This window comes from Microcebus murinus, unplaced genomic scaffold, assembly GCF_040939455.1.
Source record: "Microcebus murinus isolate Inina unplaced genomic scaffold, M.murinus_Inina_mat1.0 scaf026_hap2_Mmur4.0, whole genome shotgun sequence".
In the NCBI taxonomy this organism is placed as follows: Eukaryota; Metazoa; Chordata; class Mammalia; order Primates; family Cheirogaleidae; genus Microcebus; species Microcebus murinus.
Genome location: NW_027438972.1, coordinates 50,458 through 76,867, shown reverse-complemented (window position 1 = coordinate 76,867; position 26,410 = coordinate 50,458). Strand labels below are relative to the sequence as shown.

Here is a 26,410-nt window from a genome sequence, read left to right as displayed (position 1 = left end):
AGAGTTTCCTAATCCATCTGTGAGGGTGGCAACCGAAAGAGAATTTTAGAGCTGACAGAATAGGCGAGGAAAGGCATAGGAGATTTCCACACCCAGTAAGGAAGCCTTTCCCAAAGTGGAAGAAAGAAAGGAGCAAACAGAGACACCGGTAGCCCGCCCGGATCAGAGTCTGCCCCTGAGAGAAAGTACCCTGACCAGGTTCACCCGTGGGTGGGTCGCGAGCTAGCGGCATTCAGAAGAGCGAGGCCCCAGTCTGTGCAGAAGACACCTGCACTCGGGTGTGTGTGGCGGCACAATTCACAAGCAGCTCCAGATGTTAAACCAAGGAGAAGCCAGGGAGTTCCCAACGCCCCAGGTGTCCTCAGCCCACGACTGGCTGCTGTGGGAATGCGAAGCCCGGCTCCTTGTCTCAGAGCGGGGCAACCAGGAGGTGTGATGTCCACCCCGGGGTTCCCAGGAGGATCAGACTGAAGCTGGGACTTGGCCTGAAAGTGTCCCCTCGCATGGCCACCCCCTTCCCCTTCCTGCTCCTCTACTCCTGGTGCCCCTCCATCCAGGGGCCAGACCTTAAAGAGTCACCCGCAAGAGAATCCTGGTCCCAAAGGAGCCTTCTGGGGGACCCCTGCTGAGAGAGGTTGTGGGCATGGCCCGCTGGGGCTCTGCCCGACCCAGGGCTGAGAGATGCAACCTCCCAGCTCTGGGTCCCTGCAGGAAGTGTTGGCAAGCACAGGGCCAGTCCTCCAAAGGCCCAGGTGCAGGGAGCCCAGGCCAAGCAGCCTGTGGAAGAAGCCACATGCTGTGCCACCCCGGGGAACACGACTGCAGGCCCCCGCCCTTCCCACCTCCTCCTCCTCCTCCTCCTCCTCCTCCTCCTCCTCCTCCTCCCACCCCGCCCCCGCCCCCGCCCCCACATGGCACAGGGCCCAGAGACACCTCAGACACTTGCTACCCAAAGTGCAAAGGGCATCAGTTGCTCCTCCAAACCCCCCCCAGCCCAGCAGACCGCATTGTCCAGCCAGCCCCCGGGCCTCCCTGGGGTGCCCAGCACAAAAGTGCAGACACCCACCGGACCCTCCATCTCAGTTTTCGGATGTTTTTGCCACTCTAAGGACCCGCAGGCCAGCTGGGCCTTCTGGCAGGACAGAGAGCCCCGGAATCCGACGTGGAGAGCTGGGTGTACGTCCCCATGAGGAGGCGGTCCCCACCTCCGCGGCTATCCCCTTGCGGGGAGCGGCAGCCGCGGGGCCTCAGAGAAGACACCAGGCTGGGCCCCCACGGCACAGCGGGAGCACGTCCCCCGCAGGCCACTTAGCGATGGCGGCCAGCCGGCGGACGGTTGGGTTGCGCGAGACGCTGCGGCCGCCCTGCTACCGGGTTCCTGGGAGGGCGTCCTGGAACCAGCGTCCACACCAAGCCCTTGGAAGGCCCAGGCGACGGAGGAGCCCCGTCAGGCAGGGGCCGAGGACGGTGACGGCCCGGGCGGGGAGGAGCGTGTCAGGCAGGGGCAGAGGACGGTGACAGGTGATAGGCCGGGCGGGAAGGAGTCAGTCAGGCAGGGGCCGTGGAGGAGACGGGCTGGGTAAGGGTTAGGGTTCGTGTCAGGGCACAAGTCACAATCGCAAAGACCTGGAAGCCACCCGAGTGCCCATCGACCCACGAGTGGGTAAATAAAATGTGGCGCGTGGACACCACGGAGTGCTATTCGGCTATGAGGAGCAGCGGTGAGGGGGCACCTCTCGTGGTTCTCCTGGCCAGAGCTGGAACCCGTTCCAGTAAGCCAAGTATCCCAAGAATGGACACACGAGCACCACGTGCTCGCGCTCACCAGCAAATGGGTACGAACCGATGGACACCTAAGTGGACACAGAGGAATCACCTTCTTCGGGTGGGTGTCGGGCGGGTGGGGGGAGGGGATGGGCATACACATCCATTAGGAATGGGGTGGGTACGCACCGACTGGGGGATGGGCGCACTTGAAGCTCTGACCCGAGGGGGGAGGCTGGGAGAGGGCAACGCACCCGACCTTAACATTGGTGCCCCCACAATATGCTGGAACAACATGAGAGGTAAATGAATAAGAACACGGGGGGGGGGGGAGGGGGGCACGGGCAACACATGTCACCTTAATACTTGGACTCCCATCATCTGCTTGAAAAGAGAGAGAAAAGAAAATGCAATAATAGAGATAAGAGACACTTTTTAAAAATAATGAATCCGGCCGGGCGCTGTGGCTCACGCCTGTAATCCTAGCTCTTGGGAGGCCGAGGCGGGCGGATTGCTCAAGGTCAGGAGTTCAAAACCAGCCTGAGCAAGAGCGAGACCCCGTCTCTACTATAAATAGAAAGGAATTAATTGGCCAACTGATATATATATATAAAAAATTAGCGGGGCATGGTGGCGCATGCCTGCAGTCCCAGCTACCCGGGAGGCTGAGGCAGAAGGATCACTGGAGCCCAGGAGTTTGAAGTTGCTGTGAGCTAGGCTGACGCCACGGCACTCACTCTAGCCTGGGCAACAAACCGAGACTCTGTCTCAAAAAAAAAAAAAAAAAATGAATCCGAAGAGAAAAGTAAAAGGAGGCCTGTGGAGCAGGTCTGGGTGTGACTCCGGATCCCCCAACATCAGGTGCCACCACCAAAGATTCCTACGTGTAGCCCATAGAACCCCAAAAGCAACGGGAGGAGTTCTGGTCACATACTCCCTCAAAATGACATCCTGGCCTTCTTCTGGAACTCCCTCCCCTCTCAGACTCTCAAGGTTTCCTCCAGCGTGTCGGCTCCCACAGAGCAGACCTTTGGTCTGAGACCTGACTGTCCAGAAGCCACGCATGCTGCCGCGTGGCGGCGGTGTCGCGGCTCGGGACAAGAGGAGGCCCCACGGTGCGGGCTGGGGCGCCAGGCACCGCGGCGGGCGCTGAGGGTGGGGGTCACCCCCACCCCGGGCCGCCCCCGCACTCCCAGAAACGCGACAGAACCAGAGGCAAAAAAAAAAAGAAGAAGCCTACGGCACCCGGTATTCCCGGGCGGTCTCCCATCCAAGTTCTAACCAGGCCCGAGCCTGCTTAGCTTCCGAGACCAGACGGGATCGGGCGCGTTCGGGGTGGTGTGGCCGTGGACGGCGGAGGGCGCCCCTGCCCCGCTCAAGAAGCCGAGCCTCTCTGCGCTTCCCCGCCGCCTCCTCCCCCCGCCCCAGGCCCCGCGCCGGGTCGGGCCTGTTGAGTTCGCCGGCCGGGTCCCGCGGGCTCCGAGGGACGGGGGTGACAGGCGGGGCGGGCTGGGGTTGGGGGCTGTCTCTGTATACACACACACTCACACTCACACTCACTCACTCACTCACTCACACTCACACAAGATGCGCCTCCACGGCTGGACCCGCCAAGGTGGAGACCTTCAAGCCCCCTTCCTCTCCTTGCCTGGCCTCCTTCACCTCCCCGCCCCCCACCCCAAGCGCACGGGCGGGAGGGGCGGGGCGCTCGCCCTTTGACCCCAGCCAGGGGCGGCCCTCCCCCACAACCCCTTTCAGCTGCGCCCCCCACCCTGTGGCCCTGCGGCCGCCTATTCCCCCGGGCCAGGGCTGGGGCACAGCGCACGGGGGAGGGGAGCCAGTGTATGGGGCGTCTCTCTCTCTCTCTCTCTCTCTCTCTCTCTCTCTCTCTCTCTCTCTCTCTCTCTCTCTCTCGGGATGTGTCCCATGGGTGGGGTGGGGTGGCGTGGTTTGTGGGGCGCTGAAGAAATCAGTCCCCTCCATCTCCTCCCTCTGGAAAACACCCAAGCCCTTGGAGAACTGCCCGCACCTCTACCTACCGTGGGGGCCGGGACCCTCCTCTGTGTCCTCCTGTGGCCCAGTCCAAGGGGCCTGGGCCTGGCCGGGGCTGCACTGGACCCCAACCACCCTGGCGTGTGGACTCGCTAAAAATCGGCGATTAGATATTGGATTCCAGCGTCATTGAGGTCATTTCACTAATGAGTGCACCGCAAAGAGTTTCCTAATCCATCTGTGAGGGTGGCAACCGAAAGAGAATTTTAGAGCTGACAGAATAGGCGAGGAAAGGCATAGGAGATTTCCACACCCAGTAAGGAAGCCTTTCCCAAAGTGGAAGAAAGAAAGGAGCAAACAGAGACACCGGTAGCCCGCCCGGATCAGAGTCTGCCCCTGAGAGAAAGTACCCTGACCAGGTTCACCCGTGGGTGGGTCGCGAGCTAGCGGCATTCAGAAGAGCGAGGCCCCAGTCTGTGCAGAAGACACCTGCACTCGGGTGTGTGTGGCGGCACAATTCACAAGCAGCTCCAGATGTTAAACCAAGGAGAAGCCAGGGAGTTCCCAACGCCCCAGGTGTCCTCAGCCCACGACTGGCTGCTGTGGGAATGCGAAGCCCGGCTCCTTGTCTCAGAGCGGGGCAACCAGGAGGTGTGATGTCCACCCCGGGGTTCCCAGGAGGATCAGACTGAAGCTGGGACTTGGCCTGAAAGTGTCCCCTCGCATGGCCACCCCCTTCCCCTTCCTGCTCCTCTACTCCTGGTGCCCCTCCATCCAGGGGCCAGACCTTAAAGAGTCACCCGCAAGAGAATCCTGGTCCCAAAGGAGCCTTCTGGGGGACCCCTGCTGAGAGAGGTTGTGGGCATGGCCCGCTGGGGCTCTGCCCGACCCAGGGCTGAGAGATGCAACCTCCCAGCTCTGGGTCCCTGCAGGAAGTGTTGGCAAGCACAGGGCCAGTCCTCCAAAGGCCCAGGTGCAGGGAGCCCAGGCCAAGCAGCCTGTGGAAGAAGCCACATGCTGTGCCACCCCGGGGAACACGACTGCAGGCCCCGGCCCTTCCCACCTCCTCCTCCTCCTCCTCCTCCTCCTCCTCCTCCTCCTCCTCCTCCTCCCACCCCGCCCCCGCCCCCGCCCCCACATGGCACAGGGCCCAGAGACACCTCAGACACTTGCTACCCAAAGTGCAAAGGGCATCAGTTGCTCCTCCAAACCCCCCCCAGCCCAGCAGACCGCATTGTCCAGCCAGCCCCCGGGCCTCCCTGGGGTGCCCAGCACAAAAGTGCAGACACCCACCGGACCCTCCATCTCAGTTTTCGGATGTTTTTGCCACTCTAAGGACCCGCAGGCCAGCTGGGCCTTCTGGCAGGACAGAGAGCCCCGGAATCCGACGTGGAGAGCTGGGTGTACGTCCCCATGAGGAGGCGGTCCCCACCTCCGCGGCTATCCCCTTGCGGGGAGCGGCAGCCGCGGGGCCTCAGAGAAGACACCAGGCTGGGCCCCCACGGCACAGCGGGAGCACGTCCCCCGCAGGCCACTTAGCGATGGCGGCCAGCCGGCGGACGGTTGGGTTGCGCGAGACGCTGCGGCCGCCCTGCTACCGGGTTCCTGGGAGGGCGTCCTGGAACCAGCGTCCACACCAAGCCCTTGGAAGGCCCAGGCGACGGAGGAGCCCCGTCAGGCAGGGGCCGAGGACGGTGACAGGTGATAGGCCGGGCGGGAAGGAGTCAGTCAGGCAGGGGCCATGGAGGAGACGGGCTGGGTAAGGGTTAGGGTTCGTGTCAGGGCACAAGTCACAATCGCAAAGACCTGGAAGCCACCCGAGTGCCCATCGACCCACGAGTGGGTAAATAAAATGTGGCGCGTGGACACCACGGAGTGCTATTCGGCTATGAGGAGCAGCGGTGAGGGGGCACCTCTCGTGGTTCTCCTGGCCAGAGCTGGAACCCGTTCCAGTAAGCCAAGTATCCCAAGAATGGACACACGAGCACCACGTGCTCGCGCTCACCAGCAAATGGGTACGAACCGATGGACACCTAAGTGGACACAGAGGAATCACCTTCTTCGGGTGGGTGTCGGGCGGGTGGGGGGAGGGGATGGGCATACACATCCATTAGGAATGGGGTGGGTACGCACCGACTGGGGGATGGGCGCACTTGAAGCTCTGACCCGAGGGGGGAGGCTGGGAGAGGGCAACGCACCCGACCTTAACATTGGTGCCCCCACAATATGCTGGAACAACATGAGAGGTAAATGAATAAGAACACGGGGGGGGGGAGGGGGGCACGGGCAACACATGTCACCTTAATACTTGGACTCCCATCATCTGCTTGAAAAGAGAGAGAAAAGAAAATGCAATAATAGAGATAAGAGACACTTTTTAAAAATAATGAATCCGGCCGGGCGCTGTGGCTCACGCCTGTAATCCTAGCTCTTGGGAGGCCGAGGCGGGCGGATTGCTCAAGGTCAGGAGTTCAAAACCAGCCTGAGCAAGAGCGAGACCCCGTCTCTACTATAAATAGAAAGGAATTAATTGGCCAACTGATATATATATATAAAAAATTAGCGGGGCATGGTGGCGCATGCCTGCAGTCCCAGCTACCCGGGAGGCTGAGGCAGAAGGATCACTGGAGCCCAGGAGTTTGAAGTTGCTGTGAGCTAGGCTGACGCCACGGCACTCACTCTAGCCTGGGCAACAAACCGAGACTCTGTCTCAAAAAAAAAAAAAAAAAATGAATCCGAAGAGAAAAGTAAAAGGAGGCCTGTGGAGCAGGTCTGGGTGTGACTCCGGATCCCCCAACATCAGGTGCCACCACCAAAGATTCCTACGTGTAGCCCATAGAACCCCAAAAGCAACGGGAGGAGTTCTGGTCACATACTCCCTCAAAATGACATCCTGGCCTTCTTCTGGAACTCCCTCCCCTCTCAGACTCTCAAGGTTTCCTCCAGCGTGTCGGCTCCCACAGAGCAGACCTTTGGTCTGAGACCTGACTGTCCAGAAGCCACGCATGCTGCCGCGTGGCGGCGGTGTCGCGGCTCGGGACAAGAGGAGGCCCCACGGTGCGGGCTGGGGCGCCAGGCACCGCGGCGGGCGCTGAGGGTGGGGGTCACCCCCACCCCGGGCCGCCCCCACACTCCCAGAAACGCGACAGAACCAGAGGCAAAAAAAAAAAGAAGAAGCCTACGGCACCCGGTATTCCCGGGCGGTCTCCCATCCAAGTTCTAACCAGGCCCGAGCCTGCTTAGCTTCCGAGACCAGACGGGATCGGGCGCGTTCGGGGTGGTGTGGCCGTGGACGGCGGAGGGCGCCCCTGCCCCGCTCAAGAAGCCGAGCCTCTCTGCACTTCCCCGCCGCCTCCTCCCCCCGCCCCAGGCCCCGCGCCGGGTCGGGCCTGTTGAGTTCGCCGGCCGGGTCCCGCGGGCTCCGAGGGACGGGGGTGACAGGCGGGGCGGGCCGGGGTTGGGGGCTGTCTCTGTATACACACACACTCACACTCACTCACTCACTCACACTCACACAAGATGCGCCTCCACGGCTGGACTCGCCAAGGTGGAGACCTTCAAGCCCCCTTCCTCTCCTTGCCTGGCCTCCTTCACCTCCCCGCCCCCCACCCCCAGCGCACGGGCGGGAGGGGCGGGGCGCTCGCCCTTTGACCCCAGCCAGGGGCGGCCCTCCCCCACAACGCCTTTCACCTGCGCCCCCCACCCTGTGGCCCTGCGGCCGCCTATTCCCCCGGGCCAGGGCTGGGGCACAGCGCACGGGGGAGGGGAGCCAGTGTATGGGGCGTCTCTCTCTCTCTCTCTCTCTCTCTCTCTCTCTCTCTCTCTCTCTCTCTCTCTCTCTCTCTCGATGTGTCCCATGGGTGGGGTGGGGTGGCGTGGTTTGTGGGGCGCTGAAGAAATCAGTCCCCTCCATCTCCTCCCTCTGGAAAACACCCAAGCCCTTGGAGAACTGCCCGCACCTCTACCTACCGTGGGGGCCGGGACCCTCCTCTGTGTCCTCCTGTGGCCCAGTCCAAGGGGCCTGGGCCTGGCCGGGGCTGCACTGGACCCCAACCACCCTGGCGTGTGGACTCGCTAAAAATCGGCGATTAGATATTGGATTCCAGCGTCATTGAGGTCATTTCACTAATGAGTGCACCGCAAAGAGTTTCCTAATCCATCTGTGAGGGTGGCAACCGAAAGAGAATTTTAGAGCTGACAGAATAGGCGAGGAAAGGCATAGGAGATTTCCACACCCAGTAAGGAAGCCTTTCCCAAAGTGGAAGAAAGAAAGGAGCAAACAGAGACACCGGTAGCCCGCCCGGATCAGAGTCTGCCCCTGAGAGAAAGTACCCTGACCAGGTTCACCCGTGGGTGGGTCGCGAGCTAGCGGCATTCAGAAGAGCGAGGCCCCAGTCTGTGCAGAAGACACCTGCACTCGGGTGTGTGTGGCGGCACAATTCACAAGCAGCTCCAGATGTTAAACCAAGGAGAAGCCAGGGAGTTCCCAACGCCCCAGGTGTCCTCAGCCCACGACTGGCTGCTGTGGGAATGCGAAGCCCGGCTCCTTGTCTCAGAGCGGGGCAACCAGGAGGTGTGATGTCCACCCCGGGGTTCCCAGGAGGATCAGACTGAAGCTGGGACTTGGCCTGAAAGTGTCCCCTCGCATGGCCACCCCCTTCCCCTTCCTGCTCCTCTACTCCTGGTGCCCCTCCATCCAGGGGCCAGACCTTAAAGAGTCACCCGCAAGAGAATCCTGGTCCCAAAGGAGCCTTCTGGGGGACCCCTGCTGAGAGAGGTTGTGGGCATGGCCCGCTGGGGCTCTGCCCGACCCAGGGCTGAGAGATGCAACCTCCCAGCTCTGGGTCCCTGCAGGAAGTGTTGGCAAGCACAGGGCCAGTCCTCCAAAGGCCCAGGTGCAGGGAGCCCAGGCCAAGCAGCCTGTGGAAGAAGCCACATGCTGTGCCACCCCGGGGAACACGACTGCAGGCCCCGGCCCTTCCCACCTCCTCCTCCTCCTCCTCCTCCTCCTCCTCCTCCTCCTCCTCCTCCCACCCCGCCCCCGCCCCCGCCCCCACATGGCACAGGGCCCAGAGACACCTCAGACACTTGCTACCCAAAGTGCAAAGGGCATCAGTTGCTCCTCCAAACCCCCCCCAGCCCAGCAGACCGCATTGTCCAGCCAGCCCCCGGGCCTCCCTGGGGTGCCCAGCACAAAAGTGCAGACACCCACCGGACCCTCCATCTCAGTTTTCGGATGTTTTTGCCACTCTAAGGACCCGCAGGCCAGCTGGGCCTTCTGGCAGGACAGAGAGCCCCGGAATCCGACGTGGAGAGCTGGGTGTACGTCCCCATGAGGAGGCGGTCCCCACCTCCGCGGCTATCCCCTTGCGGGGAGCGGCAGCCGCGGGGCCTCAGAGAAGACACCAGGCTGGGCCCCCACGGCACAGCGGGAGCACGTCCCCCGCAGGCCACTTAGCGATGGCGGCCAGCCGGCGGACGGTTGGGTTGCGCGAGACGCTGCGGCCGCCCTGCTACCGGGTTCCTGGGAGGGCGTCCTGGAACCAGCGTCCACACCAAGCCCTTGGAAGGCCCAGGCGACGGAGGAGCCCCGTCAGGCAGGGGCCGAGGACGGTGACGGCCCGGGCGGGGAGGAGCGTGTCAGGCAGGGGCAGAGGACGGTGACAGGTGATAGGCCGGGCGGGAAGGAGTCAGTCAGGCAGGGGCCGTGGAGGAGACGGGCTGGGTAAGGGTTAGGGTTCGTGTCAGGGCACAAGTCACAATCGCAAAGACCTGGAAGCCACCCGAGTGCCCATCGACCCACGAGTGGGTAAATAAAATGTGGCGCGTGGACACCACGGAGTGCTATTCGGCTATGAGGAGCAGCGGTGAGGGGGCACCTCTCGTGGTTCTCCTGGCCAGAGCTGGAACCCGTTCCAGTAAGCCAAGTATCCCAAGAATGGACACACGAGCACCACGTGCTCGCGCTCACCAGCAAATGGGTACGAACCGATGGACACCTAAGTGGACACAGAGGAATCACCTTCTTCGGGTGGGTGTCGGGCGGGTGGGGGGAGGGGATGGGCATACACATCCATTAGGAATGGGGTGGGTACGCACCGACTGGGGGATGGGCGCACTTGAAGCTCTGACCCGAGGGGGGAGGCTGGGAGAGGGCAACGCACCCGACCTTAACATTGGTGCCCCCACAATATGCTGGAACAACATGAGAGGTAAATGAATAAGAACACGGGGGGGGGGGGAGGGGGGCACGGGCAACACATGTCACCTTAATACTTGGACTCCCATCATCTGCTTGAAAAGAGAGAGAAAAGAAAATGCAATAATAGAGATAAGAGACACTTTTTAAAAATAATGAATCCGGCCGGGCGCTGTGGCTCACGCCTGTAATCCTAGCTCTTGGGAGGCCGAGGCGGGCGGATTGCTCAAGGTCAGGAGTTCAAAACCAGCCTGAGCAAGAGCGAGACCCCGTCTCTACTATAAATAGAAAGGAATTAATTGGCCAACTGATATATATATAAAAAATTAGCGGGGCATGGTGGCGCATGCCTGCAGTCCCAGCTACCCGGGAGGCTGAGGCAGAAGGATCACTGGAGCCCAGGAGTTTGAAGTTGCTGTGAGCTAGGCTGACGCCACGGCACTCACTCTAGCCTGGGCAACAAACCGAGACTCTGTCTCAAAAAAAAAAAAAAAAATGAATCCGAAGAGAAAAGTAAAAGGAGGCCTGTGGAGCAGGTCTGGGTGTGACTCCGGATCCCCCAACATCAGGTGCCACCACCAAAGATTCCTACGTGTAGCCCATAGAACCCCAAAAGCAACGGGAGGAGTTCTGGTCACATACTCCCTCAAAATGACATCCTGGCCTTCTTCTGGAACTCCCTCCCCTCTCAGACTCTCAAGGTTTCCTCCAGCGTGTCGGCTCCCACAGAGCAGACCTTTGGTCTGAGACCTGACTGTCCAGAAGCCACGCATGCTGCCGCGTGGCGGCGGTGTCGCGGCTCGGGACAAGAGGAGGCCCCACGGTGCGGGCTGGGGCGCCAGGCACCGCGGCGGGCGCTGAGGGTGGGGGTCACCCCCACCCCGGGCCGCCCCCGCACTCCCAGAAACGCGACAGAACCAGAGGCAAAAAAAAAAAGAAGAAGCCTACGGCACCCGGTATTCCCGGGCGGTCTCCCATCCAAGTTCTAACCAGGCCCGAGCCTGCTTAGCTTCCGAGACCAGACGGGATCGGGCGCGTTCGGGGTGGTGTGGCCGTGGACGGCGGAGGGCGCCCCTGCCCCGCTCAAGAAGCCGAGCCTCTCTGCGCTTCCCCGCCGCCTCCTCCCCCCGCCCCAGGCCCCGCGCCGGGTCGGGCCTGTTGAGTTCGCCGGCCGGGTCCCGCGGGCTCCGAGGGACGGGGGTGACAGGCGGGGCGGGCCGGGGTTGGGGGCTGTCTCTGTATACACACACACTCACACTCACTCACTCACTCACACTCACACAAGATGCGCCTCCACGGCTGGACCCGCCAAGGTGGAGACCTTCAAGCCCCCTTCCTCTCCTTGCCTGGCCTCCTTCACCTCCCCGCCCCCCACCCCAAGCGCACGGGCGGGAGGGGCGGGGCGCTCGCCCTTTGACCCCAGCCAGGGGCGGCCCTCCCCCACAACGCCTTTCAGCTGCGCCCCCCACCCTGTGGCCCTGCGGCCGCCTATTCCCCCGGGCCAGGGCTGGGGCACAGCGCACGGGGGAGGGGAGCCAGTGTATGGGGCGTCTCTCTCTCTCTCTCTCTCTCTCTCTCTCTCTCTCTCTCTCTCTCTCTCGCTCTCTCTCTCTCTCTCTCTCTCTCTCGGGATGTGTCCCATGGGTGGGGTGGGGTGGCGTGGTTTGTGGGGCGCTGAAGAAATCAGTCCCCTCCATCTCCTCCCTCTGGAAAACACCCAAGCCCTTGGAGAACTGCCCGCACCTCTACCTACCGTGGGGGCCGGGACCCTCCTCTGTGTCCTCCTGTGGCCCAGTCCAAGGGGCCTGGGCCTGGCCGGGGCTGCACTGGACCCCAACCACCCTGGCGTGTGGACTCGCTAAAAATCGGCGATTAGATATTGGATTCCAGCGTCATTGAGGTCATTTCACTAATGAGTGCACCGCAAAGAGTTTCCTAATCCATCTGTGAGGGTGGCAACCGAAAGAGAATTTTAGAGCTGACAGAATAGGCGAGGAAAGGCATAGGAGATTTCCACACCCAGTAAGGAAGCCTTTCCCAAAGTGGAAGAAAGAAAGGAGCAAACAGAGACACCGGTAGCCCGCCCGGATCAGAGTCTGCCCCTGAGAGAAAGTACCCTGACCAGGTTCACCCGTGGGTGGGTCGCGAGCTAGCGGCATTCAGAAGAGCGAGGCCCCAGTCTGTGCAGAAGACACCTGCACTCGGGTGTGTGTGGCGGCACAATTCACAAGCAGCTCCAGATGTTAAACCAAGGAGAAGCCAGGGAGTTCCCAACGCCCCAGGTGTCCTCAGCCCACGACTGGCTGCTGTGGGAATGCGAAGCCCGGCTCCTTGTCTCAGAGCGGGGCAACCAGGAGGTGTGATGTCCACCCCGGGGTTCCCAGGAGGATCAGACTGAAGCTGGGACTTGGCCTGAAAGTGTCCCCTCGCATGGCCACCCCCTTCCCCTTCCTGCTCCTCTACTCCTGGTGCCCCTCCATCCAGGGGCCAGACCTTAAAGAGTCACCCGCAAGAGAATCCTGGTCCCAAAGGAGCCTTCTGGGGGACCCCTGCTGAGAGAGGTTGTGGGCATGGCCCGCTGGGGCTCTGCCCGACCCAGGGCTGAGAGATGCAACCTCCCAGCTCTGGGTCCCTGCAGGAAGTGTTGGCAAGCACAGGGCCAGTCCTCCAAAGGCCCAGGTGCAGGGAGCCCAGGCCAAGCAGCCTGTGGAAGAAGCCACATGCTGTGCCACCCCGGGGAACACGACTGCAGGCCCCGGCCCTTCCCACCTCCTCCTCCTCCTCCTCCTCCTCCTCCTCCTCCTCCTCCTCCTCCCACCCCGCCCCCGCCCCCGCCCCCACATGGCACAGGGCCCAGAGACACCTCAGACACTTGCTACCCAAAGTGCAAAGGGCATCAGTTGCTCCTCCAAACCCCCCCCAGCCCAGCAGACCGCATTGTCCAGCCAGCGCCCGGGCCTCCCTGGGGTGCCCAGCACAAAAGTGCAGACACCCACCGGACCCTCCATCTCAGTTTTCGGATGTTTTTGCCACTCTAAGGACCCGCAGGCCAGCTGGGCCTTCTGGCAGGACAGAGAGCCCCGGAATCCGACGTGGAGAGCTGGGTGTACGTCCCCATGAGGAGGCGGTCCCCACCTCCGCGGCTATCCCCTTGCGGGGAGCGGCAGCCGCGGGGCCTCAGAGAAGACACCAGGCTGGGCCCCCACGGCACAGCGGGAGCACGTCCCCCGCAGGCCACTTAGCGATGGCGGCCAGCCGGCGGACGGTTGGGTTGCGCGAGACGCTGCGGCCGCCCTGCTACCGGGTTCCTGGGAGGGCGTCCTGGAACCAGCGTCCACACCAAGCCCTTGGAAGGCCCAGGCGACGGAGGAGCCCCGTCAGGCAGGGGCCGAGGACGGTGACGGCCCGGGCGGGGAGGAGCCTGTCAGGCAGGGGCAGAGGACGGTGACAGGTGATAGGCCGGGCGGGAAGGAGTCAGTCAGGCAGGGGCCGTGGAGGAGACGGGCTGGGTAAGGGTTAGGGTTCGTGTCAGGGCACAAGTCACAATCGCAAAGACCTGGAAGCCACCCGAGTGCCCATCGACCCACGAGTGGGTAAATAAAATGTGGCGCGTGGACACCACGGAGTGCTATTCGGCTATGAGGAGCAGCGGTGAGGGGGCACCTCTCGTGGTTCTCCTGGCCAGAGCTGGAACCCGTTCCAGTAAGCCAAGTATCCCAAGAATGGACACACGAGCACCACGTGCTCGCGCTCACCAGCAAATGGGTACGAACCGATGGACACCTAAGTGGACACAGAGGAATCACCTTCTTCGGGTGGGTGTCGGGCGGGTGGGGGGAGGGGATGGGCATACACATCCATTAGGAATGGGGTGGGTACGCACCGACTGGGGGATGGGCGCACTTGAAGCTCTGACCCGAGGGGGGAGGCTGGGAGAGGGCAACGCACCCGACCTTAACATTGGTGCCCCCACAATATGCTGGAACAACATGAGAGGTAAATGAATAAGAACACGGGGGGGGGGGGGAGGGGGGCACGGGCAACACATGTCACCTTAATACTTGGACTCCCATCATCTGCTTGAAAAGAGAGAGAAAAGAAAATGCAATAATAGAGATAAGAGACACTTTTTAAAAATAATGAATCCGGCCGGGCGCTGTGGCTCACGCCTGTAATCCTAGCTCTTGGGAGGCCGAGGCGGGCGGATTGCTCAAGGTCAGGAGTTCAAAACCAGCCTGAGCAAGAGCGAGACCCCGTCTCTACTATAAATAGAAAGGAATTAATTGGCCAACTGATATATATATATAAAAAATTAGCGGGGCATGGTGGCGCATGCCTGCAGTCCCAGCTACCCGGGAGGCTGAGGCAGAAGGATCACTGGAGCCCAGGAGTTTGAAGTTGCTGTGAGCTAGGCTGACGCCACGGCACTCACTCTAGCCTGGGCAACAAACCGAGACTCTGTCTCAAAAAAAAAAAAAAAAAATGAATCCGAAGAGAAAAGTAAAAGGAGGCCTGTGGAGCAGGTCTGGGTGTGACTCCGGATCCCCCAACATCAGGTGCCACCACCAAAGATTCCTACGTGTAGCCCATAGAACCCCAAAAGCAACGGGAGGAGTTCTGGTCACATACTCCCTCAAAATGACATCCTGGCCTTCTTCTGGAACTCCCTCCCCTCTCAGACTCTCAAGGTTTCCTCCAGCGTGTCGGCTCCCACAGAGCAGACCTTTGGTCTGAGACCTGACTGTCCAGAAGCCACGCATGCTGCCGCGTGGCGGCGGTGTCGCGGCTCGGGACAAGAGGAGGCCCCACGGTGCGGGCTGGGGCGCCAGGCACCGCGGCGGGCGCTGAGGGTGGGGGTCCCCCCACCCCGGGCCGCCCCCGCACTCCCAGAAACGCGACAGAACCAGAGGCAAAAAAAAAAAGAAGAAGCCTACGGCACCCGGTATTCCCGGGCGGTCTCCCATCCAAGTTCTAACCAGGCCCGAGCCTGCTTAGCTTCCGAGACCAGACGGGATCGGGCGCGTTCGGGGTGGTGTGGCCGTGGACGGCGGAGGGCGCCCCTGCCCCGCTCAAGAAGCCGAGCCTCTCTGCGCTTCCCCGCCGCCTCCTCCCCCCGCCCCAGGCCCCGCGCCGGGTCGGGCCTGTTGAGTTCGCCGGCCGGGTCCCGCGGGCTCCGAGGGACGGGGGTGACAGGCGGGGCGGGCTGGGGTTGGGGGCTGTCTCTGTATACACACACACTCACACTCACACTCACTCACTCACTCACACTCACACAAGATGCGCCTCCACGGCTGGACCCGCCAAGGTGGAGACCTTCAAGCCCCCTTCCTCTCCTTGCCTGGCCTCCTTCACCTCCCCGCCCCCCACCCCAAGCGCACGGGCGGGAGGGGCGGGGCGCTCGCCCTTTGACCCCAGCCAGGGGCGGCCCTCCCCCACAACCCCTTTCAGCTGCGCCCCCCACCCTGTGGCCCTGCGGCCGCCTATTCCCCCGGGCCAGGGCTGGGGCACAGCGCACGGGGGAGGGGAGCCAGTGTATGGGGCGTCTCTCTCTCTCTCTCTCTCTCTCTCTCTCTCTCTCTCTCTCTCTCTCTCTCTCGGGATGTGTCCCATGGGTGGGGTGGGGTGGCGTGGTTTGTGGGGCGCTGAAGAAATCAGTCCCCTCCATCTCCTCCCTCTGGAAAACACCCAAGCCCTTGGAGAACTGCCCGCACCTCTACCTACCGTGGGGGCCGGGACCCTCCTCTGTGTCCTCCTGTGGCCCAGTCCAAGGGGCCTGGGCCTGGCCGGGGCTGCACTGGACCCCAACCACCCTGGCGTGTGGACTCGCTAAAAATCGGCGATTAGATATTGGATTCCAGCGTCATTGAGGTCATTTCACTAATGAGTGCACCGCAAAGAGTTTCCTAATCCATCTGTGAGGGTGGCAACCGAAAGAGAATTTTAGAGCTGACAGAATAGGCGAGGAAAGGCATAGGAGATTTCCACACCCAGTAAGGAAGCCTTTCCCAAAGTGGAAGAAAGAAAGGAGCAAACAGAGACACCGGTAGCCCGCCCGGATCAGAGTCTGCCCCTGAGAGAAAGTACCCTGACCAGGTTCACCCGTGGGTGGGTCGCGAGCTAGCGGCATTCAGAAGAGCGAGGCCCCAGTCTGTGCAGAAGACACCTGCACTCGGGTGTGTGTGGCGGCACAATTCACAAGCAGCTCCAGATGTTAAACCAAGGAGAAGCCAGGGAGTTCCCAACGCCCCAGGTGTCCTCAGCCCACGACTGGCTGCTGTGGGAATGCGAAGCCCGGCTCCTTGTCTCAGAGCGGGGCAACCAGGAGGTGTGATGTCCACCCCGGGGTTCCCAGGAGGATCAGACTGAAGCTGGGACTTGGCCTGAAAGTGTCCCCTCGCATGGCCACCCCCTTCCCCTTCCTGCTCCTCTACTCCTGGTGCCCCTCCATCCAGGGGCCAGACCTTAAAGAGTCACCCGCAAGAGAATCCTGGTCCCAAAGGAGCCTTCTGGGGGACCCCTGCTGAGAGAGGTTGTGGGCATGGCCCGCTGGGGCTCTGCCCGACCCAGGGCTGAGAGATGCAACCTCCCAGCTCTGGGTCCCTGCAGGAAGTGTTGGCAAGCACAGGGCCAGTCCTCCAAAGGCCCAGGTGCAGGGAGCCCAGGCCAAGCAGCCTGTGGAAGAAGCCACATGCTGTGCCACCCCGGGGAACACGACTGCAGGCCCCGGCCCTTCCCACCTCCTCCTCCTCCTCCTCCTCCTCCTCCTCCTCCTCCTCCTCCTCCTCCCACCCCACCCCCGCCCCCGCCCCCACATGGCACAGGGCCCAGAGACACCTCAGACACTTGCTACCCAAAGTGCAAAGGGCATCAGTTGCTCCTCCAAACCCCCCCCAGCCCAGCAGACCGCATTGTCCAGCCAGCGCCCGGGCCTCCCTGGGGTGCCCAGCACAAAAGTGCAGACACCCACCGGACCCTCCATCTCAGTTTTCGGATGTTTTTGCCACTCTAAGGACCCGCAGGCCAGCTGGGCCTTCTGGCAGGACAGAGAGCCCCGGAATCCGACGTGGAGAGCTGGGTGTACGTCCCCATGAGGAGGCGGTCCCCACCTCCGCGGCTATCCCCTTGCGGGGAGCGGCAGCCGCGGGGCCTCAGAGAAGACACCAGGCTGGGCCCCCACGGCACAGCGGGAGCACGTCCCCCGCAGGCCACTTAGCGATGGCGGCCAGCCGGCGGACGGTTGGGTTGCGCGAGACGCTGCGGCCGCCCTGCTACCGGGTTCCTGGGAGGGCGTCCTGGAACCAGCGTCCACACCAAGCCCTTGGAAGGCCCAGGCGACGGAGGAGCCCCGTCAGGCAGGGGCCGAGGACGGTGACAGGTGATAGGCCGGGCGGGAAGGAGTCAGTCAGGCAGGGGCCGTGGAGGAGACGGGCTGGGTAAGGGTTAGGGTTCGTGTCAGGGCACAAGTCACAATCGCAAAGACCTGGAAGCCACCCGAGTGCCCATCGACCCACGAGTGGGTAAATAAAATGTGGCGCGTGGACACCACGGAGTGCTATTCGGCTATGAGGAGCAGCGGTGAGGGGGCACCTCTCGTGGTTCTCCTGGCCAGAGCTGGAACCCGTTCCAGTAAGCCAAGTATCCCAAGAATGGACACACGAGCACCACGTGCTCGCGCTCACCAGCAAATGGGTACGAACCGATGGACACCTAAGTGGACACAGAGGAATCACCTTCTTCGGGTGGGTGTCGGGCGGGTGGGGGGAGGGGATGGGCATACACATCCATTAGGAATGGGGTGGGTACGCACCGACTGGGGGATGGGCGCACTTGAAGCTCTGACCCGAGGGGGGAGGCTGGGAGAGGGCAACGCACCCGACCTTAACATTGGTGCCCCCACAATATGCTGGAACAACATGAGAGGTAAATGAATAAGAACACGGGGGGGGGGAGGGGGGCACGGGCAACACATGTCACCTTAATACTTGGACTCCCATCATCTGCTTGAAAAGAGAGAGAAAAGAAAATGCAATAATAGAGATAAGAGACACTTTTTAAAAATAATGAATCCGGCCGGGCGCTGTGGCTCACGCCTGTAATCCTAGCTCTTGGGAGGCCGAGGCGGGCGGATTGCTCAAGGTCAGGAGTTCAAAACCAGCCTGAGCAAGAGCGAGACCCCGTCTCTACTATAAATAGAAAGGAATTAATTGGCCAACTGATATATATATATAAAAAATTAGCGGGGCATGGTGGCGCATGCCTGCAGTCCCAGCTACCCGGGAGGCTGAGGCAGAAGGATCACTGGAGCCCAGGAGTTTGAAGTTGCTGTGAGCTAGGCTGACGCCACGGCACTCACTCTAGCCTGGGCAACAAACCGAGACTCTGTCTCAAAAAAAAAAAAAAAAAATGAATCCGAAGAGAAAAGTAAAAGGAGGCCTGTGGAGCAGGTCTGGGTGTGACTCCGGATCCCCCAACATCAGGTGCCACCACCAAAGATTCCTACGTGTAGCCCATAGAACCCCAAAAGCAACGGGAGGAGTTCTGGTCACATACTCCCTCAAAATGACATCCTGGCCTTCTTCTGGAACTCCCTCCCCTCTCAGACTCTCAAGGTTTCCTCCAGCGTGTCGGCTCCCACAGAGCAGACCTTTGGTCTGAGACCTGACTGTCCAGAAGCCACGCATGCTGCCGCGTGGCGGCGGTGTCGCGGCTCGGGACAAGAGGAGGCCCCACGGTGCGGGCTGGGGCGCCAGGCACCGCGGCGGGCGCTGAGGGTGGGGGTCACCCCCACCCCGGGCCGCCCCCACACTCCCAGAAACGCGACAGAACCAGAGGCAAAAAAAAAAAGAAGAAGCCTACGGCACCCGGTATTCCCGGGCGGTCTCCCATCCAAGTTCTAACCAGGCCCGAGCCTGCTTAGCTTCCGAGACCAGACGGGATCGGGCGCGTTCGGGGTGGTGTGGCCGTGGACGGCGGAGGGCGCCCCTGCCCCGCTCAAGAAGCCGAGCCTCTCTGCGCTTCCCCGCCGCCTCCTCCCCCCGCCCCAGGCCCCGCGCCGGGTCGGGCCTGTTGAGTTCGCCGGCCGGGTCCCGCGGGCTCCGAGGGACGGGGGTGACAGGCGGGGCGGGCTGGGGTTGGGGGCTGTCTCTGTATACACACACACTCACACTCACACTCACTCACTCACTCACACTCACACAAGATGCGCCTCCACGGCTGGACCCGCCAAGGTGGAGACCTTCAAGCCCCCTTCCTCTCCTTGCCTGGCCTCCTTCACCTCCCCGCCCCCCACCCCAAGCGCACGGGCGGGAGGGGCGGGGCGCTCGCCCTTTGACCCCAGCCAGGGGCGGCCCTCCCCCACAACCCCTTTCAGCTGCGCCCCCCACCCTGTGGCCCTGCGGCCGCCTATTCCCCCGGGCCAGGGCTGGGGCACAGCGCACGGGGGAGGGGAGCCAGTGTATGGGGCGTCTCTCTCTCTCTCTCTCTCTCTCTCTCTCTCTCTCTCTCTCTCTCTCTCTCTCTCTCTCTCTCAGGATGTGTCCCATGGGTGGGGTGGGGTGGCGTGGTTTGTGGGGCGCTGAAGAAATCAGTCCCCTCCATCTCCTCCCTCTGGAAAACACCCAAGCCCTTGGAGAACTGCCCGCACCTCTACCTACCGTGGGGGCCGGGACCCTCCTCTGTGTCCTCCTGTGGCCCAGTCCAAGGGGCCTGGGCCTGGCCGGGGCTGCACTGGACCCCAACCACCCTGGCGTGTGGACTCGCTAAAAATCGGCGATTAGATATTGGATTCCAGCGTCATTGAGGTCATTTCACTAATGAGTGCACCGCAAAGAGTTTCCTAATCCATCTGTGAGGGTGGCAACCGAAAGAGAATTTTAGAGCTGACAGAATAGGCGAGGAAAGGCATAGGAGATTTCCACACCCAGTAAGGAAGCCTTTCCCAAAGTGGAAGAAAGAAAGGAGCAAACAGAGACACCGGTAGCCCGCCCGGATCAGAGTCTGCCCCTGAGAGAAAGTACCCTGACCAGGTTCACCCGTGGGTGGGTCGCGAGCTAGCGGCATTCAGAAGAGCGAGGCCCCAGTCTGTGCAGAAGACACCTGCACTCGGGTGTGTGTGGCGGCACAATTCACAAGCAGCTCCAGATGTTAAACCAAGGAGAAGCCAGGGAGTTCCCAACGCCCCAGGTGTCCTCAGCCCACGACTGGCTGCTGTGGGAATGCGAAGCCCGGCTCCTTGTCTCAGAGCGGGGCAACCAGGAGGTGTGATGTCCACCCCGGGGTTCCCAGGAGGATCAGACTGAAGCTGGGACTTGGCCTGAAAGTGTCCCCTCGCATGGCCACCCCCTTCCCCTTCCTGCTCCTCTACTCCTGGTGCCCCTCCATCCAGGGGCCAGACCTTAAAGAGTCACCCGCAAGAGAATCCTGGTCCCAAAGGAGCCTTCTGGGGGACCCCTGCTGAGAGAGGTTGTGGGCATGGCCCGCTGGGGCTCTGCCCGACCCAGGGCTGAGAGATGCAACCTCCCAGCTCTGGGTCCCTGCAGGAAGTGTTGGCAAGCACAGGGCCAGTCCTCCAAAGGCCCAGGTGCAGGGAGCCCAGGCCAAGCAGCCTGTGGAAGAAGCCACATGCTGTGCCACCCCGGGGAACACGACTGCAGGCCCCGGCCCTTCCCACCTCCTCCTCCTCCTCCTCCTCCTCCTCCTCCTCCTCCTCCTCCTCCCACCCCGCCCCCGCCCCCGCCCCCACATGGCACAGGGCCCAGAGACACCTCAGACACTTGCTACCCAAAGTGCAAAGGGCATCAGTTGCTCCTCCAAACCCCCCCCAGCCCAGCAGACCGCATTGTCCAGCCAGCGCCCGGGCCTCCCTGGGGTGCCCAGCACAAAAGTGCAGACACCCACCGGACCCTCCATCTCAGTTTTCGGATGTTTTTGCCACTCTAAGGACCCGCAGGCCAGCTGGGCCTTCTGGCAGGACAGAGAGCCCCGGAATCCGACGTGGAGAGCTGGGTGTACGTCCCCATGAGGAGGCGGTCCCCACCTCCGCGGCTATCCCCTTGCGGGGAGCGGCAGCCGCGGGGCCTCAGAGAAGACACCAGGCTGGGCCCCCACGGCACAGCGGGAGCACGTCCCCCGCAGGCCACTTAGCGATGGCGGCCAGCCGGCGGACGGTTGGGTTGCGCGAGACGCTGCGGCCGCCCTGCTACCGGGTTCCTGGGAGGGCGTCCTGGAACCAGCGTCCACACCAAGCCCTTGGAAGGCCCAGGCGACGGAGGAGCCCCGTCAGGCAGGGGCCGAGGACGGTGACAGGTGATAGGCCGGGCGGGAAGGAGTCAGTCAGGCAGGGGCCGTGGAGGAGACGGGCTGGGTAAGGGTTAGGGTTCGTGTCAGGGCACAAGTCACAATCGCAAAGACCTGGAAGCCACCCGAGTGCCCATCGACCCACGAGTGGGTAAATAAAATGTGGCGCGTGGACACCACGGAGTGCTATTCGGCTATGAGGAGCAGCGGTGAGGGGGCACCTCTCGTGGTTCTCCTGGCCAGAGCTGGAACCCGTTCCAGTAAGCCAAGTATCCCAAGAATGGACACACGAGCACCACGTGCTCGCGCTCACCAGCAAATGGGTACGAACCGATGGACACCTAAGTGGACACAGAGGAATCACCTTCTTCGGGTGGGTGTCGGGCGGGTGGGGGGAGGGGATGGGCATACACATCCATTAGGAATGGGGTGGGTACGCACCGACTGGGGGATGGGCGCACTTGAAGCTCTGACCCGAGGGGGGAGGCTGGGAGAGGGCAACGCACCCGACCTTAACATTGGTGCCCCCACAATATGCTGGAACAACATGAGAGGTAAATGAATAAGAACACGGGGGGGGGGGAGGGGGGCACGGGCAACACATGTCACCTTAATACTTGGACTCCCATCATCTGCTTGAAAAGAGAGAGAAAAGAAAATGCAATAATAGAGATAAGAGACACTTTTTAAAAATAATGAATCCGGCCGGGCGCTGTGGCTCACGCCTGTAATCCTAGCTCTTGGGAGGCCGAGGCGGGCGGATTGCTCAAGGTCAGGAGTTCAAAACCAGCCTGAGCAAGAGCGAGACCCCGTCTCTACTATAAATAGAAAGGAATTAATTGGCCAACTGATATATATATATAAAAAATTAGCGGGGCATGGTGGCGCATGCCTGCAGTCCCAGCTACCCGGGAGGCTGAGGCAGAAGGATCACTGGAGCCCAGGAGTTTGAAGTTGCTGTGAGCTAGGCTGACGCCACGGCACTCACTCTAGCCTGGGCAACAAACCGAGACTCTGTCTCAAAAAAAAAAAAAAAAAATGAATCCGAAGAGAAAAGTAAAAGGAGGCCTGTGGAGCAGGTCTGGGTGTGACTCCGGATCCCCCAACATCAGGTGCCACCACCAAAGATTCCTACGTGTAGCCCATAGAACCCCAAAAGCAACGGGAGGAGTTCTGGTCACATACTCCCTCAAAATGACATCCTGGCCTTCTTCTGGAACTCCCTCCCCTCTCAGACTCTCAAGGTTTCCTCCAGCGTGTCGGCTCCCACAGAGCAGACCTTTGGTCTGAGACCTGACTGTCCAGAAGCCACGCATGCTGCCGCGTGGCGGCGGTGTCGCGGCTCGGGACAAGAGGAGGCCCCACGGTGCGGGCTGGGGCGCCAGGCACCGCGGCGGGCGCTGAGGGTGGGGGTCCCCCCACCCCGGGCCGCCCCCGCACTCCCAGAAACGCGACAGAACCAGAGGCAAAAAAAAAAAGAAGAAGCCTACGGCACCCGGTATTCCCGGGCGGTCTCCCATCCAAGTTCTAACCAGGCCCGAGCCTGCTTAGCTTCCGAGACCAGACGGGATCGGGCGCGTTCGGGGTGGTGTGGCCGTGGACGGCGGAGGGCGCCCCTGCCCCGCTCAAGAAGCCGAGCCTCTCTGCGCTTCCCCGCCGCCTCCTCCCCCCGCCCCAGGCCCCGCGCCGGGTCGGGCCTGTTGAGTTCGCCGGCCGGGTCCCGCGGGCTCCGAGGGACGGGGGTGACAGGCGGGGCGGGCTGGGGTTGGGGGCTGTCTCTGTATACACACACACTCACACTCACACTCACTCACTCACTCACACTCACACAAGATGCGCCTCCACGGCTGGACCCGCCAAGGTGGAGACCTTCAAGCCCCCTTCCTCTCCTTGCCTGGCCTCCTTCACCTCCCCGCCCCCCACCCCAAGCGCACGGGCGGGAGGGGCGGGGCGCTCGCCCTTTGACCCCAGCCAGGGGCGGCCCTCCCCCACAACCCCTTTCAGCTGCGCCCCCCACCCTGTGGCCCTGCGGCCGCCTATTCCCCCGGGCCAGGGCTGGGGCACAGCGCACGGGGGAGGGGAGCCAGTGTATGGGGCGTCTCTCTCTCTCTCTCTCTCTCTCTCTCTCTCTCTCTCTCTCTCTCGATGTGTCCCATGGGTGGGGTGGGGTGGCGTGGTTTGTGGGGCGCTGAAGAAATCAGTCCCCTCCATCTCCTCCCTCTGGAAAACACCCAAGCCCTTGGAGAACTGCCCGCACCTCTACCTACCGTGGGGGCCGGGACCCTCCTCTGTGTCCTCCTGTGGCCCAGTCCAAGGGGCCTGGGCCTGGCCGGGGCTGCACTGGACCCCAACCACCCTGGCGTGTGGACTCGCTAAAAATCGGCGATTAGATATTGGATTCCAGCGTCATTGAGGTCATTTCACTAATGAGTGCACCGCAAAGAGTTTCCTAATCCATCTGTGAGGGTGGCAACCGAAAGAGAATTTTAGAGCTGACAGAATAGGCGAGGAAAGGCATAGGAGATTTCCACACCCAGTAAGGAAGCCTTTCCCAAAGTGGAAGAAAGAAAGGAGCAAACAGAGACACCGGTAGCCCGCCCGGATCAGAGTCTGCCCCTGAGAGAAAGTACCCTGACCAGGTTCACCCGTGGGTGGGTCGCGAGCTAGCGGCATTCAGAAGAGCGAGGCCCCAGTCTGTGCAGAAGACACCTGCACTCGGGTGTGTGTGGCGGCACAATTCACAAGCAGCTCCAGATGTTAAACCAAGGAGAAGCCAGGGAGTTCCCAACGCCCCAGGTGTCCTCAGCCCACGACTGGCTGCTGTGGGAATGCGAAGCCCGGCTCCTTGTCTCAGAGCGGGGCAACCAGGAGGTGTGATGTCCACCCCGGGGTTCCCAGGAGGATCAGACTGAAGCTGGGACTTGGCCTGAAAGTGTCCCCTCGCATGGCCACCCCCTTCCCCTTCCTGCTCCTCTACTCCTGGTGCCCCTCCATCCAGGGGCCAGACCTTAAAGAGTCACCCGCAAGAGAATCCTGGTCCCAAAGGAGCCTTCTGGGGGACCCCTGCTGAGAGAGGTTGTGGGCATGGCCCGCTGGGGCTCTGCCCGACCCAGGGCTGAGAGATGCAACCTCCCAGCTCTGGGTCCCTGCAGGAAGTGTTGGCAAGCACAGGGCCAGTCCTCCAAAGGCCCAGGTGCAGGGAGCCCAGGCCAAGCAGCCTGTGGAAGAAGCCACATGCTGTGCCACCCCGGGGAACACGACTGCAGGCCCCGGCCCTTCCCACCTCCTCCTCCTCCTCCTCCTCCTCCTCCTCCTCCTCCTCCTCCTCCTCCCACCCCGCCCCCGCCCCCGCCCCCACATGGCACAGGGCCCAGAGACACCTCAGACACTTGCTACCCAAAGTGCAAAGGGCATCAGTTGCTCCTCCAAACCCCCCCCAGCCCAGCAGACCGCATTGTCCAGCCAGCGCCCGGGCCTCCCTGGGGTGCCCAGCACAAAAGTGCAGACACCCACCGGACCCTCCATCTCAGTTTTCGGATGTTTTTGCCACTCTAAGGACCCGCAGGCCAGCTGGGCCTTCTGGCAGGACAGAGAGCCCCGGAATCCGACGTGGAGAGCTGGGTGTACGTCCCCATGAGGAGGCGGTCCCCACCTCCGCGGCTATCCCCTTGCGGGGAGCGGCAGCCGCGGGGCCTCAGAGAAGACACCAGGCTGGGCCCCCACGGCACAGCGGGAGCACGTCCCCCGCAGGCCACTTAGCGATGGCGGCCAGCCGGCGGACGGTTGGGTTGCGCGAGACGCTGCGGCCGCCCTGCTACCGGGTTCCTGGGAGGGCGTCCTGGAACCAGCGTCCACACCAAGCCCTTGGAAGGCCCAGGCGACGGAGGAGCCCCGTCAGGCAGGGGCCGAGGACGGTGACAGGTGATAGGCCGGGCGGGAAGGAGTCAGTCAGGCAGGGGCCGTGGAGGAGACGGGCTGGGTAAGGGTTAGGGTTCGTGTCAGGGCACAAGTCACAATCGCAAAGACCTGGAAGCCACCCGAGTGCCCATCGACCCACGAGTGGGTAAATAAAATGTGGCGCGTGGACACCACGGAGTGCTATTCGGCTATGAGGAGCAGCGGTGAGGGGGCACCTCTCGTGGTTCTCCTGGCCAGAGCTGGAACCCGTTCCAGTAAGCCAAGTATCCCAAGAATGGACACACGAGCACCACGTGCTCGCGCTCACCAGCAAATGGGTACGAACCGATGGACACCTAAGTGGACACAGAGGAATCACCTTCTTCGGGTGGGTGTCGGGCGGGTGGGGGGAGGGGATGGGCATACACATCCATTAGGAATGGGGTGGGTACGCACCGACTGGGGGATGGGCGCACTTGAAGCTCTGACCCGAGGGGGGAGGCTGGGAGAGGGCAACGCACCCGACCTTAACATTGGTGCCCCCACAATATGCTGGAACAACATGAGAGGTAAATGAATAAGAACACGGGGGGGGGGGAGGGGGGCACGGGCAACACATGTCACCTTAATACTTGGACTCCCATCATCTGCTTGAAAAGAGAGAGAAAAGAAAATGCAATAATAGAGATAAGAGACACTTTTTAAAAATAATGAATCCGGCCGGGCGCTGTGGCTCACGCCTGTAATCCTAGCTCTTGGGAGGCCGAGGCGGGCGGATTGCTCAAGGTCAGGAGTTCAAAACCAGCCTGAGCAAGAGCGAGACCCCGTCTCTACTATAAATAGAAAGGAATTAATTGGCCAACTGATATATATATATAAAAAATTAGCGGGGCATGGTGGCGCATGCCTGCAGTCCCAGCTACCCGGGAGGCTGAGGCAGAAGGATCACTGGAGCCCAGGAGTTTGAAGTTGCTGTGAGCTAGGCTGACGCCACGGCACTCACTCTAGCCTGGGCAACAAACCGAGACTCTGTCTCAAAAAAAAAAAAAAAAAATGAATCCGAAGAGAAAAGTAAAAGGAGGCCTGTGGAGCAGGTCTGGGTGTGACTCCGGATCCCCCAACATCAGGTGCCACCACCAAAGATTCCTACGTGTAGCCCATAGAACCCCAAAAGCAACGGGAGGAGTTCTGGTCACATACTCCCTCAAAATGACATCCTGGCCTTCTTCTGGAACTCCCTCCCCTCTCAGACTCTCAAGGTTT

The 26,410-nt window shown here is 61.9% G+C and overlaps 6 pseudogenes; all 6 read right to left on the bottom strand.

Moving 5' to 3' along the window:
• Positions 1-2,997: 2,997 nt before the first annotated feature.
• On the bottom strand, positions 2,998-3,116 carry LOC142868163 (uncharacterized; annotated as a pseudogene).
• A 3,815-nt stretch (positions 3,117-6,931) lies between these two features.
• On the bottom strand, positions 6,932-7,050 carry LOC142868162 (uncharacterized; annotated as a pseudogene).
• Positions 7,051-10,896: 3,846 nt separating this feature from the next.
• Positions 10,897-11,015, bottom strand: LOC142868161 (uncharacterized; annotated as a pseudogene).
• Positions 11,016-14,882: 3,867 nt separating this feature from the next.
• On the bottom strand, positions 14,883-15,001 carry LOC142868160 (uncharacterized; annotated as a pseudogene).
• Positions 15,002-18,804: 3,803 nt separating this feature from the next.
• Positions 18,805-18,923, bottom strand: LOC142868159 (uncharacterized; annotated as a pseudogene).
• A 3,810-nt stretch (positions 18,924-22,733) lies between these two features.
• Positions 22,734-22,852, bottom strand: LOC142868157 (uncharacterized; annotated as a pseudogene).
• Positions 22,853-26,410: the final 3,558 nt, after the last annotated feature.